The sequence below is a fragment of the Tenrec ecaudatus genome, chromosome X (genome assembly GCF_050624435.1).
Source record: "Tenrec ecaudatus isolate mTenEca1 chromosome X, mTenEca1.hap1, whole genome shotgun sequence".
Classification (NCBI taxonomy): domain Eukaryota; kingdom Metazoa; phylum Chordata; class Mammalia; order Afrosoricida; family Tenrecidae; genus Tenrec; species Tenrec ecaudatus.
In genome coordinates, this window is record NC_134548.1 from 151,713,589 (window position 1) to 151,723,894 (window position 10,306).

Sequence of the window (10,306 nt, forward strand, 5' to 3'; positions counted from 1 at the left end):
CACTGAGAATCCTGACCAACCCCCAAAAAAATATCACTGGTATGTTCAATCATTTTTATTTTTTTCTTATTTCATAGCATTGCATTACAATTCACCAGTTTTATTTGTTTCCCATCCTGAAGTGACTGGTTGCATAGAGAGTAGATGTCCTTTTGAAGACTCAGTTATGGTTCTAGCTAGGGTACAGGCACATGGAGGGACTTGCCCATTTCCTCTAGAAGATACCAATGCTCTATCTCAGCATCTATAGTGCTGTTTCTCTTCTAGCCAGCATGTATGAAGCAAGTGCAGAAATGAGAGTGCCTCCTCTCACCATTACCCCTAGTGATACACTAGCAAAACTGTGGCTTCTCATCCCATTGACTTAATCCTTAGCTGAACTACGGGTTCTTAGTTTTAAAGAGAGAGATGCTTACAAAGGTAGACAGAATAACTTTTCTAGAACTTGAAACTGCCAGCTGGTCACTTTGGACTCGTCATCCCTCTCAATCATTAGGTACAGATGTTACCGGGGCCTGTACTAGGTTAATTAATAGAACTTGACTATCAATGTGAACTGTATTGCTACTATGTAGATGGAGGTGTATGCCTGATATGACTAGAGCACTTTTTAATGCAGCTAGGGTTATTTATTTATTTTTATTAAAGTTGATCAGGCATGCAGTGCAGTGAATTATTTAATATGGCCTCTGTTACTCCCCATGGTGGTTACACATTGGGATGCTCACTGCAAGGTCAGCAGTTCAAAATCTCCCGCTCCATGGGAGAAAGACAAAGCATTCTACTCCTGTAGAGAATTACAGTCTTGGAAACTCACAGGGGCAGTTCTATTCTGTCCTTATGGTCGCTATTAGTCAGTATCATAGGTTCGCTACAAATTTGGTTTTGGAGATTCATTACTTCAACAAAACCATATTTTTCCTGTTGGGTTTGAGTAAGAAGTTGGGTGGTGGTAGTGGTGGTGGAGGTGGTGGAAGTGGTAGAGGAGGAGAAGGGGGTAGAGGTGGTGATGGAGGTGAAACTCTTTACTATCAGTAGAGAGAGATGCCAGAAGTGTAGCACATCATTTGGAACCTGAGATCCCTGTACATCTGACACCAGATGAGTGGCAGGGAAGCAGCAGAACTAGGGGCTAGAGCATGACAGAACAGTGGACTACACAGCTCAGAGAGCACGTAAATGTGAGGGCTTTTAAACAGGAAGCTGGCTTGTGGAATGAACACTAGATTAAAGGGGTGGTTACCGCCAGAGCTGGAGCTGAGTACTTTCAGACTAAGGCTACGGCAGAGTGTCATACCCTTTGGTCATCAAAGCCCTAACGGAGTTTTGTAACAGTTGTCTGAGCAGAGCAGAGGCCAGGCCCAGAAACTGAAGGTCTGAGAGAGACCTGTCTGCAGGTACAGCAGAGAAGAAACTGTCTTGACTGAACAATTTAGCCTGAGCATTTTTCACCTGAATTATAACCTGTTAGCTTCCTTAATAAGCCCCACAACTATGAGCATCATATACAAAGTCTGTGTGGCCATTGCAATGAACAACCAAACCCACCCACAAGAGTAGCCTGTCACATGGGGGAGGCATGTTTGGTGTCAGAAAAGGGTAAAAAGGGATGGAGCATAGAGGCATTGCTGATCTTAGCTTTATAGAAATTGGCCTTGGGGGAACTGATCACAATGATCTACATAAAACACCCTTCCTGGGGAACGGACAACAGAAAAGTGAGTGAAAGGTGCCATCGGTCAGTGTAAGACATGAAAAAATAATAATAATTTATAAAGTATCAAGGGTTCGGGGAGGGAGGGTGGGGGGAAAATGAGTAGCTGATACCAAGGGCTCATGGGGGGAAAATGAGTAGTCGATACCAAGGGCTCAAGTAGAAAGAAAATGCTTTGTGAATGATGATGGTAACAAATGTGCTTGACACAATGGATATATGGATGTATTGAGAAGAGAGCCCCCAATAAAATTATAAAAAGAAAAGAAATTGGCCTTAATATTTGGTGCCGATAATGCTTATTTTCAATCCCCCTTATGAAGTTAGACATCATCCCCATGTCACACATTTTTTTCTTTTTCTTTTCTTCTTCTTCTTCTTTTTTTTTTTTACAATTCATGCCAGCATAGGAAAAAAATGGATGGGGGTGGAGGTCGCCTTACTTCACCCTCACAGAAATCTTCCTTCTGACAGCCTTGAGAGCTAAAGGAGGTCAAATGTAGCCCCCACGCTGTTTCCTCTGGCCATTACAACAACCTGGGCATCTAATGGTCAGACCACTCAGGAAGGAAGGCTTGAATCTTCCTCCTGAGAAAGGAAATAAAAAGGTAACCATAAGAGACCTTCAGCTATTAAACCTAACTGCAATCAGAGGCAGAAACCAAGATTAGAATCACATTTCTCCTGATAATGTAATAGTATCCTTCTTTCTCCTCAGGTGAGAAAACAACCTATAAACAATGCTTTCAAAGAAAATCGTGGCTTTTGCTGACAGAGAATCATCAATTTGGAAAGCTCCGCTGCTTTTGCTCAGCAGCTGGAAAACATTCATGGCAAACACTCATGAAACAGAGAAAACTCTGTTGCTCATTGATGGTTATCATAGCGCAATGCCAGGTGCGCTATGTGACTAACTTTGCCGAGAAGGTGGAGGTTGGAATTTGTATTTTCTAGTGCATTTGGAAGGTTTTGAATGAAGACTTGCTTTTAAAATCTGAAAATCAAGAGGCATGTCATGAAACACGTATGATGTCGCAATTAACAAAAAAGGAGCTTACCACCTATTTGAGAACAGAAAATGCACCCTCATGGAATGTCGTTCTAGCAAATGCCAACAGCCTTGATTGGATGTGACTCGGGAGATCTGGCATCCTCTATGGGCTTGTGTGAATTACATTCAGATGATATCATAAAGACTTCTAGACAATTCTAAGAGTGGGGCCTGGATTTGAGAAAGACAGAGCAGGGCCTGTGCTCACCTTCCCTGATCCTATAAGCTACCGAAACACTTCACACACTACAGAAGCCCTTTGTACTCACCTTCCTGCCTCCCCGATGTGAAACCCAACACCCTGCTTCTTAACTTCCGAGAGGTCCTTTCACCTGTTCAAGCAAACTGAGCATTTTATCAAACTCTGAAGGTATGAGGGTGGAAAAAGGAAAAAAAACGCATGAGTATTTCTGAAAATATGAAGGTAAAAGAAATTTCAATCCCAATATATCTTCTATCTCACTCATTCTGTGTGGGTTACACTGTTCTGGGTAGTTTGTCTTTTTTATTATTATTATAAATCACGTTATTGGTGGCTCATACAACTCTTATCACAATCCATCCATCCATCCATTGTGTCAAGCACATTTGTACATTATGTTGCCATCATCATTTTCTTTTTTAAAAATCATTTTATTGGGGGCTCACACAACTCTTACCACAATCCATGCATACATCCATTGTGTCAAGCATATTTGTATGTTTGTTGCCTTCATCATGCTCAAAACATTTGCTTTCTACTTGAGCCCTTGGTATCAGCTCCTCATTTTTCCTCCTCCCTCCTCCTCTCTCCCTTCCTCATGAACCTTTGATACAGAAGGGTCATGGGGAGAAGACTGGCCAGTAAGGGTGCAGTGTAGCACCGATGAAACATGCAGTTTTCCTCTGGTTCTTTAATGCTTCCTCCCCCCCACTATCACAATCCTAATTCTACCTTACAAATCTGGCTAGACCAGAGCATGTACATGGGTACAGATAAGAGCTGGAAACACAGGGAATACAGGATAAATAAACTCCTCAGGACCAATATTGAGAGTGGCCATACCAGGAGGGGAAGGTGGGGGGGAGAAAGGGGGAACCGATCACAATGACCTATCTACAACCCCCTCCCAGGGGGATCGTCAACAGACAAGGGGGTAAAGGGAAACCTTGGACAGTGCAAGACATGAAAAAATAATTTATAGTTTGTCTTTTAAATATTTAAATATGCATGCACTATATAAATCCTTGTTAGAGGCCATTGACTCAGTTCTGACCCGTAGTGGCACTGTGTTCCTGTGGCACTACTAAACTGTGAGCACTACTGAACAATGAAGGTGGGGTTGGAACAAACAGTTCTTGGTACTTTTTAGTCCGAGTAAGGAGGAACCACTGTAAAATAGGTGAAAATGGAACTCTTGCAGCATGCATCTTAAGAGGTATCTTGTATCTATTTCTGATGCTGCATCCTCCGCATTATCCAGCTTCCTGGATTATTTGCTTAGTATACAGATTGAATAAGTATGATGAAAGAATACAATACTGATGCACACCTTTACTGATTTTTTTTGAAGTGATACCTATTTATTTTTGGGAAAAGGTAAATCAATACAGTTTAGGATGTCATATCATGTATACAGGTCCTGACAAGTGATGTTTAAGTGTTTTGATTAATATTCAATAAGCATTAAATCATAAAAAAGATTTTACACATCCAAGCACATATATATTATACCATGAGGATTATAGCCAACCTTCTAATGGTTGTGTCATTTCATCTTTTTAAAAAATTATTAAATCATTGAGGTATTTTATTGTGCCAACCTGGTCGATAAACACATGTGGGGTTAATTGAAAGGTGGAGGGATTTATGGCTCTGTGCGCTTCGCCTTTCTAGTTTTCGGGTCTCTTGCTTTCTGATGGTTGGACCAGGGTGCAGCTGCCTTAGCCAGTTACCTGCTTTAGCTGGCAAGGCTCACTTCCTGGGAGCCATCCCTGAGGAGAAGCCACATGGACTCACCCCGATGTAGCCCTGGGTGCTGGAGCAGCCACGTGGAGACTCCTGCCAGCGCTGAGATGTTTACACATTCACTGACTTGGCTTTCCTCCTGCGGTAGGCATCATTGTGTCTATTTTGCGAGATGGAGGAGGACTTTGTGGATTGGTGTTGGACATATAGGTTAATGTTAGTCTAGGGCTTGGGCAGCACTGGGCTGGGATGTTTTCTTGATGCTCACTTAACCTTTATATAAAACTCTCTTATTATACATGAGTTTCTGTGGATTTTTTTCTCTAAAGTACCCAGACGATCACAATCATTTTTTTTAATTAAATCATTTCATTGGGGGGCTTGTACAACTCTTATAACAATCTATACATGCATACATTGTGTCAAGCACATTTGTACATATGTTGCTATCATCATTCTCAAAACATTTGCTTTCTACTTGAGCCCCTGGTATTCGCTCATTTTATCCCTCCCTCCCCACGCCCACACCCCCATGAACCCTTTATAAATTATTATTTTATCATATCTTATACCATCCGACGTCTCCCTTCACCCACTTCTCCACGGTCGCCCCCCCCCCCTCAAGGAGGTTATATGTAGATCCTTGTAATCTGTTCCCGCTTTCTCTCTCACCTTCCCTCCACCCTCCCAGTATCGCCATTTTGCCATTTTTACCACTAGTCCTGAGGGGTTCATCTGTCCTGGATTCTCTGTGTTTCCAGTTCCTCTCTGTATCACTGTGCATTGGGATGATGATAGTGGGAGGGGAGGAAGCATTTAGCAACTAGAGGAAAGATGGACATTTCATCATTGCTACACTGTACCCTAACTGGCTCATCACCTCTCTGTGACCTTTCCATAAGGGGATGTGCAATTGTCTACAGATAGGCTTTGGGTCTCCACTCCGCAGGTCCCCTCATTCAGAATGATATGATTTTTTTTTGTTCTGATGATGCCTTATATCTGATCCCTTCGACACCTTGTGATCACACAGGCTGGTGTGCTTCTTCCATGTGGGCTTTGTTGCTTCTGAGCTAGATGGCCACTTGTTTACCTTCAAACTTTTTTAAAATTTCAGTTATTTATTTTTTACCTCTTAGTTGTCTTTTTAAAAAATCATTTTATTGGGGGCTCGTACAATTCTTAACGCAATCCACACATCCATCCATTGTGTCAAGCGCATATGTACATTTGTTGCCATCATCATTCTCAAAACATTTGCCTTCTACTTGAGCCCTTAATATTGGCTGCTCATTTCCCCCCTTCTATTCCCCCTCCCCCTCCCTCACGATCCCTTCATAATTCATAAATTATTTTGTCATATGTTACTTTGTCCGACGGCTCCCCCCCGCCCTCTTCTCTGCTGTCCATCCCCCAAGGAAGAGGCTATATGTAGATTCTTGTCATTGGTTCCTCCTTTCTACCCCACATTCTCTCCACCCTCCAGGCATCACCACTCTCACCACTGGTCCTGATGGAGTCATCTGTCCTGGATTCCCTGTTTCCGCTTGCTATCTGTGCCTATGTACATCCTCTGGTCTAGCCAGATTTGTAAGGTAGAACTGGGATCATGATAGTGGGGAAGTATTTAAGAACTAGAGGAAAGTTATGTTTCATCGTTGCTACCCTGTACCCTAACTAGTTGATCTCCTCCCCACAGTAAGGGGTGTCCAGTTGGCTACCATTGGGCTTTGAGTATCCACTCTGCACTCACCTACATTTTCAATATGATTTTTTGTTCCTTGATGCTTGATACCTGATCCCTTTGACAGCTCATGGTCACACAGGCTGGTGTGTTTCTTCCATGTGCACTTTGTTGCTTCTGAGCTAGATGGCCATTTGTCTAACTTCGAGCCTTTAAGACCCCAGAGGCTATTCTTTTGAGAGCTGGGCACCATTAGCTTTCTTCATCACATTTGCTTATGCACACATTTGTCTTCATTGATCGTATCAGGAAGGTGGACACCCATTGATATGATTTTTAGTTCTTTGATGTCTGATAACTGGTCCCTTCTGCACCTTGTGGTCAGACAGGCTGGTGTGCTTCTTCCATGTGGGCTTTGATGCTTCTCAGCTAGATGGCCGCTTATTTATCTTCAAGGCTTTAAGACCCCAGATACTATATCTTTTGATAGCCGGGCACCATTAGGTTTCTTCACCACATTTGCTTATGCACACGTTTGTCTTCAGTGGTCGTATCAGGAAGGTGGGCACCCACTGATATGATTTTTAATTACCTTAAAGCTTTTAAGACCCCAGACACTATATCTTTTGATAGCCAGGCACCATTGGCTTTCTTCACCACATTTGCTTATGCACCCATTTGTCTTCAGTAATCGTATCAGGGAAGTGAGCACCCAATGAAATTATTTTTTGTTCTTTGATGCCTGATTACTGATACGTTCAGCACCTCGTGAGCACGCAGGCTGGTGTGCTTCTTCCATGTGGTCTTTATTGCTTCTGAGCTAGATGGCCACATGTTTTCTTTCAAGCCTTTAACCTCCCTGGCAGTAATCCCGAGTGTGGTGCAGGGTAAATGTTAACTGTGTATTAAAGTTTATCATACCTGGAGAGATTAAAATGAGTAATTTTGTAAGAATTACAGGCATACAATATAAAACAACAAATTTTCTGCAAAAACAATGTACCACTTTGTGTACAAAATTACTAACAGACGGCCAGGGAGGTTGAGAGTCCAGACACTATATCTTTTGATAGCCTGGCACCATCACCTTTCTTCACCAAATTTGTACCCATTTTGCCTTTAGTGATTGTGTCAGGAAGGTGAGCATCATGGAATGCCAGCCTAATGGAACAAAGTATTCTTGCATTGAGGGAGCACTTGCATGGAGGCCCAATGTCCATCTGCTACATTAACACTAAATCTACATATATGCACAAAGATCTATTTCCACATCCTCGTATATATACATATGTGCATGCCTATATTTAGACCTCTATAAATGCCCTTTACCTCCTAGCTCTTTCCTCTATTTCCTTTTACTTTCCTCTTGTCCCACTATCATGTTCAGCCTTCATTAGGGTTTCAGTAATTCCTCTCCGTTACATTACCCTTGGTCACACCCTACCAGGCCTCCTACACCCTCCTCACCACCGATTTGGATCACTTGTTGCTCCCTTGTTCCTGGGTTTGTTAACACCACTACCTTTCTCCCCACCTCCCCCTCTCCAATGTCCCCCCAGAACTGTCGGTCCCGTTGTTTTCTCCTCCAGATTGTTCATCCAGCCTATCTTATTTAGACAGAACTGCAGCGTTAATGACACGCACAAAAACAAGACAGAGCAAAACCAAACAAATGAAAACCAAGCCAATAACAACAACAAAAACACAAGAAGAAAAGTTTGTAGTTAGTTCAAGGACTGTTTCTTGGCTTTTAGGAGTGTTTTCCAGTTGAGTCTGTTGGGGCGCCAAGCCCTGGCCCCAAAGTATATTTTTGGTATTCCCTGGGGACTTCATTGCTCTGTTTACTTGCTGTTTTGTTCCACGCCCTTAAGTATTTTGCCTTGGTATGGTGAGATCACATCGGGTGGAATTCCCACACTGTCTCCAGTGTTGTCCCCTGTAGGACTGTGGGTCAGTGAGGGGCATCATGTCTCATAGTGCGGTCAGACATGTGATCTTCTCTGTGGATTGGCTGCTCTGAGTGGGAGTATCGTCCTCAAGGTTTGGTGGGCCAAGATGTACTCCACTCTCTCTTCCTCCCACTTTATCTGCTCCCATGTGCTCTAATCAGACATGTCCCTCTCCGGGAGCTGCAGATTCAGTGCTGTCCACTGAAGTAAATTCTTCTGGGGGAGCTGCAGATTCAGTGCTGTCCACTGAAGTAAATTCTTCTGGGGGGAGGGGCAGGTATCCATGTAGTTGGGATTGGGGCTGGCCTGGTCTTGCAAAATTCTGTCACGCAATCTCCAGCTTTGTTTCTACCACCAAGGCTGTATTTTCCAACTAATGATCTTTCCTCTTCATTTTAACTGTCACATTCCAATCACCAATCATTATCATTGAATCTTGATTGCATGTCGGATTAATTTCAGACTGAAGAAATTGATAGAATTCTTAAATCTCTTCAACACCAATTTTAGTGGTTGGTGGATAAATTTGAATAATTGGTGCATTTACTGAACTTGCTTATATGCTTATCAATATTATCCTATCATAGACTTCAAGATCTCGAAATGTCCTTTTTCACAATTCTACTTGAATTTATCCTTCCCAGCATAGTAAACCATACAATTATTCGACTTAGACTGGACAACAGCAGTCCAGTTCTGCTCATTAATGTGTAGGATATCAATCTTTATGTGCTCCATTTCATTTTTTAACATTTTTCAATTTTCCAAGATTCATACTTTATACATTCTGATTATTGTAATTGCTTTGTCTTATGTTGAGTTGTACTCCATTAGCAAATGAAGATCCCAAAAGCTTTACTCTATCTACATCGTTGACTATATTTTGAGGAGGTAGCTCTAGTCAGTGAATTTTTCATAAAAGTAGTTTCTCTCAAACCTTTGTGTGTGTGTGTGTGTGTGTGTGTGTGTGTGTGTGTGTGTGATGGCCGATTTAAGAGAACAGTACGCGGCTGTGACATTTGTTTCCTGCTTGGGGAAAAATTCTGCAGAAAGTGTTGTGATGTTGAACATAGCTCACAAGGACAGCACTGTGGGAAAAACTCAAGTGTACGAATGGTTTTCTCATTAAAAAAAAGGTGAAATGTCGATTGATGACAGGCCTTGTTCTAGACGTCCATCAACTTCCCTAATGGACAAAAATGTCGACTCTTAGTGCATTTGGAGTTTGTTCCATCAGGTCATATGGCTAATTAAGCTATTTAGAGATTCTGAAAGGATTGCTTAACAGTATGCAACCAAAAAAGGCCTGACCTGTGGCAGATGCGGACTGGTTTTGCCACCACAATGCACCTGCTCACACAGCCATCTCAGTGCACCAGGTTTGGGCAAAAAACAGTATGCCTCTCTTGCCCCATGCACCTGACCTCATGCCATATAACTTTTGTTCCTGCGAATGAAGAGGGACATAAAAGGACAACAATTTGACAATGGAGAAGAGGTGAAGGCAAAAACAGGTGCTGTTGGCCATCCAGAGGAATTTGAAAAATCTTCTGAGAACAGAACCACAGATTGAACAAATATATTAAGTGTAATGGAGGGTACTTTGAAAGTGATAAGGCTGTTATTAAAAAAAACACTTTGAAAAAAATTCCTTTTTTGTGTGTGTGTGGGGGTTCTTGTACAAATTTCCCCACAACTTTGAAACCCCCATGAACGACATTATAAATGCTCCATCTCCCTTAAAAAAAAGGTCCCATAGGTCATGCGGGGGGCAGGGGGATGAAAAAAGAGAAATAGTTACCAAGGGCTCAACAGAAAGTAACTGTCTAGAATAATGATGCTGATTTATGTACAAATATGCTTGACACAACTGATGGATGGACTGTTAGAAGAGCTGGAAGAGCCCTCACTAAAATGGTCTTCTATTTTTTAAAAGTCCCATAAAATTGTAAAAAAAGGC